This window comes from Panthera onca, chromosome A3, assembly GCF_046562875.1.
Source record: "Panthera onca isolate mPanOnc1 chromosome A3, mPanOnc1 haplotype 2, whole genome shotgun sequence".
Taxonomy (NCBI): Eukaryota; Metazoa; Chordata; class Mammalia; order Carnivora; family Felidae; genus Panthera; species Panthera onca.
Genome location: NC_138341.1, coordinates 58,389,228 through 58,399,599, shown reverse-complemented (window position 1 = coordinate 58,399,599; position 10,372 = coordinate 58,389,228). Strand labels below are relative to the sequence as shown.

Sequence of the window (10,372 nt, the reverse complement as noted above, 5' to 3'; positions counted from 1 at the left end):
ATGTATTGTACACTCAACTCCAATTTTGGTAGGAACTTGAGGTGAATAGGATGCGAGGGCCCTTGGCAGCCAGGAATGTGTCAGGTGGAGCAGGCAAAGTCATGGTTGGAGGCATTTAGGGTCAAGAGCCTCTGATCTTAGAATTCAAGTTGGCATCTGCCTTTCCCTCCATTGGACACTTTGGTCTCTACCCCACTTCTAAAGGTACTGAACTCATTGTTTTTCAAAGCTACCTGCAATGTGCTTTTGTGAAAGTTTGGTGTCTGCAGAACATCTAATTACACATCATTTTGTGTACTGTTGTCTGAATATGTATATGTATGTATTTTGATATTGAAGACAAGCTATTTTTAGTTTCCTTTTGGGTATGTTTGGAGAAACTCTTAACTGTTGCTATGCTGCTATGGAAACGGTATCCATGTATACTGACATGTTTACAATTGTTTAAAACACTATAAACTTTCCAGGGCAAAGGCAAACAGCTTATTTCCATCAAAGTTTCTCCCAGCTTTCCTTTTTTTTTATTAGTTTATTTATTACTCTCAGACCCATGTTGGACTCTGTTTCATCTGTGCCTGCATGAAAGGACTGTTTTTTTGCTGATATTCATTATCATTTAATTGATTTCACATTCATAACTACAGTAGAGCTGAGAGCAGATGAAAAATTTCCCCTGAAATCAGAAATATTCCTTGGTCTTGTTAGGAACTGTGGGTTGACTATCTCCTAGGCTCCCAAATGAAAAAAATGGAACAATACCTATTGAGGGTTTGTGGATGATCTATCCAGAATTTGCCAGTGTAGGAGACTTTGATAGTGATTTAAATGTAACTATTGTAATTATTTGTGTATACCGGATGAATTTAAAGACTATTCAAATTGCAAAGAAACATGCAAACCCAAAGCCAGGAGTTTTCTGGCTTATTCCAAGCATGGAGAAAAGTAGGTGGCTGAGAATGTTTACAACTTTTGGAAAGAGAATCTTAACAAAGCCCCATGAATTGAAGTGAGTAAGAACCATGTTTGCTCGAAGGTACCAGAAAAATGATTTGTTGTTTTCTAGGAGTCAGAAAATATTTGAAAGTGGAATCTGTAATTGTGAATCACACAGTGATAGGTCCTGACTCTGTAAAAGGGCACACATCCTGTTAGAGCACAATATATTATAGGATTTTAAACTCAGAGTACTTTGCCTTTAAAAACTCCTCTTTACCAAAATTTGATACCTATTTTGGGTAAGTATACAGTAAAGGAAATTTTAGCTTTCATGAAGGAGACTACTTTCCTCTCTCTTTTACTAAAATCTCATTTTTGTCATCTTCCTAAAATGGTCATTTTAAGTCACCCATCCCCCCCCCCCAAAAAAAAAAAAAAAAACCACATAGAAGCCCTATCAGAAGGGAATGATTTGTGGAGAGCTGGTTGACTTGAGCCTCAGTTGCATGTGGAGATCAGAGAACCACAGAGCCAACAGTCTCCCCCACCTCCGCTCCCCAGGCCCCTTTCCTACAGTCTTTATACACTTTCTGTGCTACAGTTCATCAGTGGATAGTCCTTCTAGGCTCTTCATAGAACAAGGTTTGTGTGATTTTTTTTCCCCCTTCCCTGTGGGAAGGATTTTTCCCTGCCTCCTGGAGCTTAGCAGCAGCTAAAAAATGTGACCCTCAAGGTCACATTCAGATTAGAAGTCAGTAAAACCTGATGGGAAACTTGCAGTATGACAGCTGTGGCTTGATAGTCTACCATGGGGAGGAGGAAAGAGAGAGGGAGGGTGTACAGGAGGTCCTAACTGGAAGTCAATCTGGCTTAGCAGCAGCTCAAGTCAAGAGGCTAAGAATTGTGGTATTAGTTCCCCTGGCTTGGCAGTGTGGGGAAGAGTGGGCGTCAAGCGGCCCTGGCAACTGGGAACCTTCGGGGCTACCCTCAGGATCAGGATGAAAAGGAGGAAGGTGGGCAGGAGCAGCGGAGTGGCTTTACACAGAGAGCTCCCCAGGCACCAACTAATTGTCTTACTCTGTTTAGATTCCTCTGAAGAAGTATATTTCCGTTGCTGTTCTGTTGCCTCTGAGGGGATTTCCCAAATTAACCTTCTCTAAGCTTTCTTGAGGGACTGTTTTTGAGGGCTGGTGGGGAATTTCCCTCATCTGACCAAACTGTTGTCTGGAGAGATTATTGCTGATCTTCATCTGGGGATTTTCTCACAGGCTTTTTGCTACTTCCTGTTTCCCAAGAGTCTCTGCTCTCTGGGAACTGAAGAGTTACCAAGAGACAGGGACAAACAGGCTTTAGGAAAAAGGGAAGGAGCGTGTATCTGATACAGTGGTGCTGTTCTCCCCTCCTCCAGCTCTTTGCCACAGTGACATTGGATTTAAAGATCCAGGCCCAGGGAACTTGCTGGGGGCTTCAGACTGATTACATTCAACATTCTAGGAACACTGGGGTTGGACCGCATAATCACAAACTCCAATAATGACTGGTTAGAATAGAATATTGGAATAGCTCTCCTGTATTTGGGATGGATAGAAACTCCCATGTTAAAAGAAACCATTAAAGAATCAATACACCTTTTACTTAATGATGATGCTCTACCACTTTTCCAGTGCTTTCTGTGTATCATGTACCCTATTAGGGGCTTTACATACACTTCTCATTTGATCCTGGCAACAACCCAGAGAAGTAGACCTTATTAAGACTCATCTAGGGGCGCCTGGATGGCTCAGTTTGTTAAATGTCTGACTTCGGCTCAGGTCAGGATCTCACAGTTCATGAGTTCAAGCCCTGTGTTGGGCTCTGTGCCAACATCTCAGAGCCTGAAGCCTGCTTCAGAGTTTGTGTCTCCCTCTGTCTCTGCCCCTCCCCTGCTCGTGCTCTGTCTCTCAAAAATCAAATGAACATTAAAAAATTTAAAAAAAAAAGACTCATTTAAAAGATGAGCAAACCAAGGCTCTACGAGGTTAAGTAAGTTAGCCAAGTTTTTGGGCTGTTATTAAGAGATCTCCAGTTTTGTGTGACTCCAAAGCCCGTGCTGTATTCTTGCAGCTATAAATTTGACCCAAATTTGGGATTTGTTTCATAGCCTTTTAGGTGCTATTACCAGGAAAGTAGTGGGAGGGACCCTAAGAAGAAGCAATTCCCCTAAAACGAGGGGTGCACATATTTTAGGGGGCAGTATTGATGGTTGTCAGCTTAGCTCTGTGCATCTGCCAGGCCCTCTTGCTGTATGTTCACCATTTTTTCATCATCTGGAAAGAGGTGCTGATCAGGGAGGTAGTAGGAATCAATATTTAATTAGTTCTTTCTCTTAGAGAACCCTTCTTTCTAACCACTGCTTTCACGTTGCTACTTCCTAGTCTAGCTTTGTACATTTTATCAAGGTTCTTAGAAATAATTGCCCTGAAGATAGGTCCCAGAGTATCTCTGACCTTGCTCTAGCCCAGGGGAAATAATGTTCTAGAGTTGCCCTACCTTCTTGATTTTTGTTGCTCTGAAGCCAGAGCAGTGTCTATGCGTGCATGGGTATGTGTGTGTGTGTGTGTGTGTGTGTGTGTGTGTGTGTCTTCTTGTGGTATGGGATTCTCAGGGGAATGGATAATTAGCCACAGTTAGCCACAGTTGACCTTTGCAAAGTTCTCCATGTACTTTCAGTTCCACCAGAGCAGTTATTAGCACAGGTGAGGGTGTTGGGAGCAGTATGGGGACTGATGTGGCTGTTCCTAGGATTTCCCAAGGACAGGAGATGCACCTGCTGCATTGACTCCCCTTACCCACTGCACACTTTGCTGCAGACCCTCCTCTCCTAGATCTTTCAAGGAGGATTCCTAATCATATCCTCTTCATCCAAATAGTGAACTCTCATAGTCCCCAACAGTTGAGGGTTTACTAGTTACCGAGCGATTTATCTACATTAAATGATTTGATCCTTACCCATGAAGTTAGGCAAAATGATTCCCATGTATTTTACCAGTGAGAAAACCATGGCCCTGGCTGGTTAATAATTGGCCCAAACCACCTAGCTAGTAAACTGAGGGGCTGGGATTCAAATACTGGACTGATTCCTAGTTGGGGCTTAATTAGGGGAGGAGGTAGTAAACCTTATTTATTTTTTAATCACTAGGCAAATATAGCATAGCCTTGAAACGTCAAACATACAGGCTATGTTATTACTGTAAGTAATAAGTAGTAGAAAGCGAACAAGATCCTAATCAGCATGATGCCAGTGCTGAAGAAGGAAGATGGCATGGCCCAGAGGCCCCTGGCCTGACAGGAAGTGGTATTTGGTAAAGGGGATGCTACCCCTCCCTTGAACTGAGGGATCCATAGCTTCCTTATCGTTATTGTTGCCAGAGCACCTTTTCAGGGGCTCTGCAATTTCAGGGGGCTAAGTAAGCAATGCCTGCCATGTTTAGACCTTAATTCCATTTGCTTGAGAAAAAAAAAAACAGGTCTTCCCAAACCCAGTACTTTACAACTCTTCCTAATTAAGCAGCCAAGAATCCATCTTTCATTGTACATTCCTGGACATTGGTACATATTATAATTCAAATCCCCCTTTTCTTTCAAAGGCAAAGTGTCACTGTTCTTCCCACCATTCTCCTGCAGAATAGCAGAGGAAGACAGGCTCAGGGGGCCATCATGGCAGCTGGTGAGAGGGAAGTTCTGCTTCTCAAACCAGTGTGACACGTACCTCTCAGGTATCATGTGGGGTCAAGGCTGGAAGATGCGATGTGCAGGAACCTCAAGAAAAGCATAGCCGTGCATTGGTAGCAAGAAAGGCACATCCATCAGGAGCCTCTCAAACTCTCCTCTTGACCAGTCCTCTCTTACTTCCACATCTTAATCAATTCCAGGCCCTTGAACATTAATACAAAACCAAGCAAAAGAAAAATACCACCCAAGTATTTTTTCTCTTCATATTGGATATAACCGCATGGCTGTTGCTTCATGGCCAGTGGGAAATGATGCGGTAGTACTGTTGGTATATGAGAGGTTGGCAACAAACACAATTACCCTTTTCAAACTGCACCAGACCACAAGCAGGATAGAGGATACTCCCAGCCTACTGCTACCTGTCTATCAAGAGCAATCTGGTACCTAGAGGGCTCTGGCTTGCTGTGACAAGAGAGATCCATAGTGTCAAAACAAGCTCTCATTGCATGAAATCTGGGCTCTGGAAAAATCTTGTGTTAGCCCTCTCCTAAAATTTAGCACCACTTTCTTCTGTTTCCAATTCTATGGATTAAAATGCATAATGGAGCAAAGCATCCAGTAGCAAATAACATATGATTCAAACTTGCTGCAATTCTTGATTTCATCATTTCCTAGTTTTGCTTAAAAGAGAAAACATTCCATTCTTTTCAATAGATTCCTGCTCCCATCTCTGGTGGCCCTGTAGGCAAAATTTCTCATTCCTCAGTGAATGAGAGGGGGAAATCCCTTTACATTTTTGATCATGGAAGTAATGTGGTTTATGTGCCTGTCCACATACTTGCTCCCTACATCCAACGAGTCTCTGGCTTAGTTGTTGTAATGTGGGTTCACCAGGCTGGTTGGTCCTGGAACTTCTCCAGCTTACAGGTCACCATGGCCTGAGCACAGCAGCACTTTATGCATGGAGCTTCTGCTGCATGGAGCCCTACTTGCCTTACAGCAGCTGCGTTGTTCTGTCTTCCAAACCCTGCACCATGGGAGCCACTGTCTCCTAGATAAAACCCTGTGCTATGCCTGCCTCTGCAGTGCACTGGTGGTCTCATGAGGGTGAGCCCACTCCTTTGTCGCCCCTTCACAGGTCATCAAAGTCACTGTGGGTGCCGGTGCTAGAGCTCTCCATCACCCTCAGTAGTGCAACTGGAGGGTTGCTAGCACAGCAATGATAGCAACACTATCCTCATAGTATTTTAGGATACGTGTAATTCTGAAACTTAGTAGTTCTTGGTAGTTTGAACAATTGCCATTCGTTAGAAAGTCTTCTCTTAATATAGTAAATATTATTCCAACATCTATTCTTTTTTTTTGTCTGTTTTTACTTTCATTTGCATTTATTTTATGCAGAATTTACTCCCAGGCCATACATTTTTGTTGCTTCAGTTTCTTCTGGAACATCTTTTTCTTCTGTGCAACTTCCTCTTCCAGTTTAGGAACAATCTGCTCTTTTTCAGTAAGGATCATCTCAATGTGGCAGGGAGAGCTCACGTATGGGTTAATCTCACCATGAGCCCCGTATGTTCTATGCCACATCTTGGGGGTTTTGTTCACCTGGATGTGCTCAATGACCAGAGAAGCTACACCTAAACCCTTAAGTTCAGCATTACTCCCTGCATTCTTAAGCATGTGCAGTAAAAATTCAGCACTCTTTTGGGCCACCGACCCTGTGTCCAGCGCCACTGTTTGGCCTGGGCACATCTACCAACCCACCATTGTAGCAATGGAATGGCACACACTGCTTCTGCAAAGTGACATCTTTCAGATACTTGGTGGCTTTTCAGATATGCATACCTTTGATGGTCTGGGCAGTTTCACGTGTGTTCTTAAAGTGAACACGAGGATTTGAACCTCTTGATTTGCATGATTTTGTTGGGTTTCCGGGTCAAGTGAATAGCAAACCGTTTTCAGAGATCACCTCAGGCTGCTTACGGGAAGAGCCAACATTTATTCTTATAAAATGAAACTACTTATATAGTTAGCTCAGTTGAAATGATTCACATTAGTGAAAAGATAGAAGATAAAAATATTCCTTTTACTCAGAGATGATCTTTACCTATGATCATGGATGCAATATTCACTATTATCTTCTCTTTTTGAAGATGTTTTCAAAGCTCCTTACATTAAATCAGGCTTTTAAAAATGAGTTTCAGGAGTGCCTGGGTGGCTCAGTTGGTTAAGTGTCCGACTCTTGATCTTGGCTCAGGTAATGATCTCACAGTTTCGGAGTTCAAGCCCCACGTCAGGCTCTGTGCTGACAGCACGGAGCCTGCTTGGAATTCTCTCTCCTTCTCTCTTTGCCACTACCCCACTTGTACTCTTTCTCTCTCTCTCTTAAAATAAATACATAAGCTTAAAACTTTTTTTTAATCTTAAAAGAATAATAAAAATGAGTTTCAGAATATTGGCTGTGTCTTAAGTATCATGATATGGTTTAGACAACGACAAACGTTGGAATGTGGTAAGGACCGGAACAGCAAGGAATTCCTGCTGTTCCCATCCCTCCAAAAGAAAGGAAACCTTTAAAACACACACCCACCACCCCACCCCCCCACACACACACGCATGCACACATGTGTGTGTACATACAGAGCTTTTTGGGTTTGAAGTTAGCCTTTGTTATTAAAACAAAACACCAATATTACAGTGAAAATTGGTTACCAGAGTTAGAGCTGACTTCAGAGATACTATTTCTCCCCTCCCCCCATCTTCCCAACACCCACCGTGCCCTCACACCAACTCACTCCCCCTTCCCTTGTACTACTGGAAGTAAGGCACATTGTAAGGAGACCTTCCCAGGGTCCTAAGTATAAGTAGCAAAGAAACTGTCCTCCCGCCTCACTGCAGTATTCCATCTGAGATGAATGGTAGCATTTTGAGAAGGATGGGAGTGAGAAACACCAAAACATGTATCAGTTAGCATAAAGAATCTTTTATAGTGGAGGTGATTTTCTCATCTCTGAAATGACCTTGTACAGAACACAGTATTAACAGTTTGTTAAATAACTCCATAGTAAATAATTGTGTTTAGGACACATTTGTCTGCTTAAAAAAAAAAAAAAAATCAGGACTTTCATTTGGCAATTATTAATTTTTCATGTTTTTAATTGTTATTTATTTGTGTTTAAAATTACAATTCCAGTGTTAATGTATGGTGTTATAGTAGTTTCAGATGTACAATATAACAATTCAACAATTCTATGCATTATTCGGTGCTCACAATAAGTATACTCGTAATCCCCTTCACCTATTTTACCCACTCCCGCTGGTAACCATCAGTTTGTTTTCTGTAGTAAAGAGTGTTCTTCTGGTTTGTCTTTTTTTAATTTTGCATGTTTTTTTTTTATTTCTTATATTCCACATATGCATTATACTCTCTAGATCCATCTATGGTGTTACAAATGGCAAGATTTCATTCTTTTTTATGGTAAGCAATAGTCCATTATATATATATATATATATATATATATATATATATATATATATATATATATATTTATCCATTCATCTATTGATGAATGGGCTGCTTCCATAACTTGGATATTGTAAATAATGCCATAATAAACATAGGGGTGCATATTTTGAATTAGTGTTTTCACATTCTTTGGGTAAATACCCAGTAGTAAATTTCTGGATCATATGGTAATCCTATTTTTAATTTTTTGAGGAACCTCCATACTGTTTTCCACAGTGGCTTCACCAGTTTGCATTCCTACTAACAGTGCAGAAGAGTTCCTTTTTCTCCACATCCTTGCCAACACTTTTTGTTTTTTGTGTAGTTTTTCATATTAGCACACAAAGAAAACATTAAGAGAACCCGGGGCTATAGCCCCATTTCTTTGTTCTCTTCCAAGCACAATTTTTCTAAAGGGTTATTTGCTGCCTCTAATTTTTCTCTTCTGATCACCTCTTAAATCACTCCAAACAGGCGTTTCTCCCACGAATACTCCGTTGAAACTGCTCTCTCCAAATATACCAGTGACCTATATTTCCCATAGGTTAGTTCTTGTCCACAGCTTGGGTGTGTGTCAGGAGCATTTGACGGGGCTGACTACTCCCTCTTCTCTGAGACAGTGTCTTCACTTGGCTTCCCGCACACACCCTTTCTTGGTTTTCCTCATCCTCACTGGGCATTCTTCTCAGTCTCCTTGGCTAGTCCCTCTTCTCTCTAACTTCATAATCTTGGAGGGTCCCAGGGCTTTCTCCTTGGGCTCTTCTCTTCCTTGCTCTCTCGCTTGGTGATCTCACCCAGTTTCATTGCCTTAAATATTATCCAAAAGCAGCCAAATGTGTATTCCCAGCTCTGTCTTCTCTCCTAAACTCCAGACCTTTATCCAATTTCTTCCTCGATGTATGAAACTTAATAAGTCCAAACTCGAACTCTCGTTCTTCCTTTTAAAGCCTGCCCCACCACCTCAGATGATGGCGACCCGATCCCCAACTAGTTCAAACCAAAAACTTCAGAGTCATCCTTGACTTCTCCCTTTCTTTCCTCACATCCAAATCATGTTGGCTCCTACTTCACAATATATCTGGAACCCAATCACTTTTCACCACCTCCTCTGCTACTTGCCTGGTCTGAGCCACTGTCACCTCTCTCTTGGATAATTGCAATCACTTCCTAAGCAGCCTCCCTGCTTCTACCCTTGATCCTAGATGACAGTCTCACTGCAAGAATTAAGTCAGAGAGATATTAAAAAATGCAAGTCAGATCATGTCCCTCCTCTGCTCAAGCCTTCACAATGATGTCCTGTTTCATTCAGAGGAGTCAGAAGTCCTTACAAAGGCCTACATGCCCCCAATGGCCTGCTCTCCCATCACCGCTCCCACCTCAACTCCTGCTAATGTCACCTTCACTCATTCTACTCCAGTCATACTTATCTCCTTGCTCTTACTCAAGCCCCCAGACATGTTTGTTCCCTCAGCCTGAAATGCTTTCCCCAGACAGCTACATGGCCCACTCCTCACCTTCACATGTTTTCTCAGTTGTCCTGTTCTCAGTGGGACCTACTGTGCCACCTATTTAAACTGGACTTGGCTTTCTTCTCCATCTCTAACACTCCTGAGCCTCTTACCCTAGTCTAATATTTCCTTTGTCCATAACATTTATCCTTTCTAATGTCTCTGGAAATTACTTATCATGTTTATGGTTTATTTTCAGCTTCCTACTTAGAATGTAATCCTCATAAGGACAGGGATCCCTGTTTGTCCCATTCTCTGATGTATTTCTTCTAAGCACCAGATCATTGTCTGCCACGTGGTAGGAAATCAATAAATATTTTTGAATGGATAAAAGTTCAAATCTTCAGAAACAGGAATGACAGAAATGAGAAAAGTCTATAAAGATCACATCTGTGTTGATTCAATGATTTTGAAAGGGACTTTTATCTCTTACTTCCTGGTGACAGAAATGAGCACACGACTTTGTAAACTCACATATTAAAAGCATCCGCAGCAGTTTGTTCACTTCAACTGTTGCTTTTGAAGAACTTGATAAGCATTTGTCCTTCCATCCCTTCTTCTGTGGTAAAGCCTCCTTTTAAATACTCAGGTAACCTGGGTCTTTCTGCTCTGAAGACATCAGAAGGGCATTTAGTTGAAGGGTGGAATTTGTCAGGCTTCCTGGTCAAAACAACTCCTCAATATTTATTTTGTATTGTCTTTGAGGGAAATA

General features: G+C 41.8%; 1 pseudogene; it reads right to left on the bottom strand.

Annotated features, from left to right (window-relative positions):
• Positions 1–6,051: 6,051 nt before the first annotated feature.
• Positions 6,052–6,557, bottom strand: LOC132687794 (large ribosomal subunit protein uL22 pseudogene; annotated as a pseudogene).
• Positions 6,558–10,372: the final 3,815 nt, after the last annotated feature.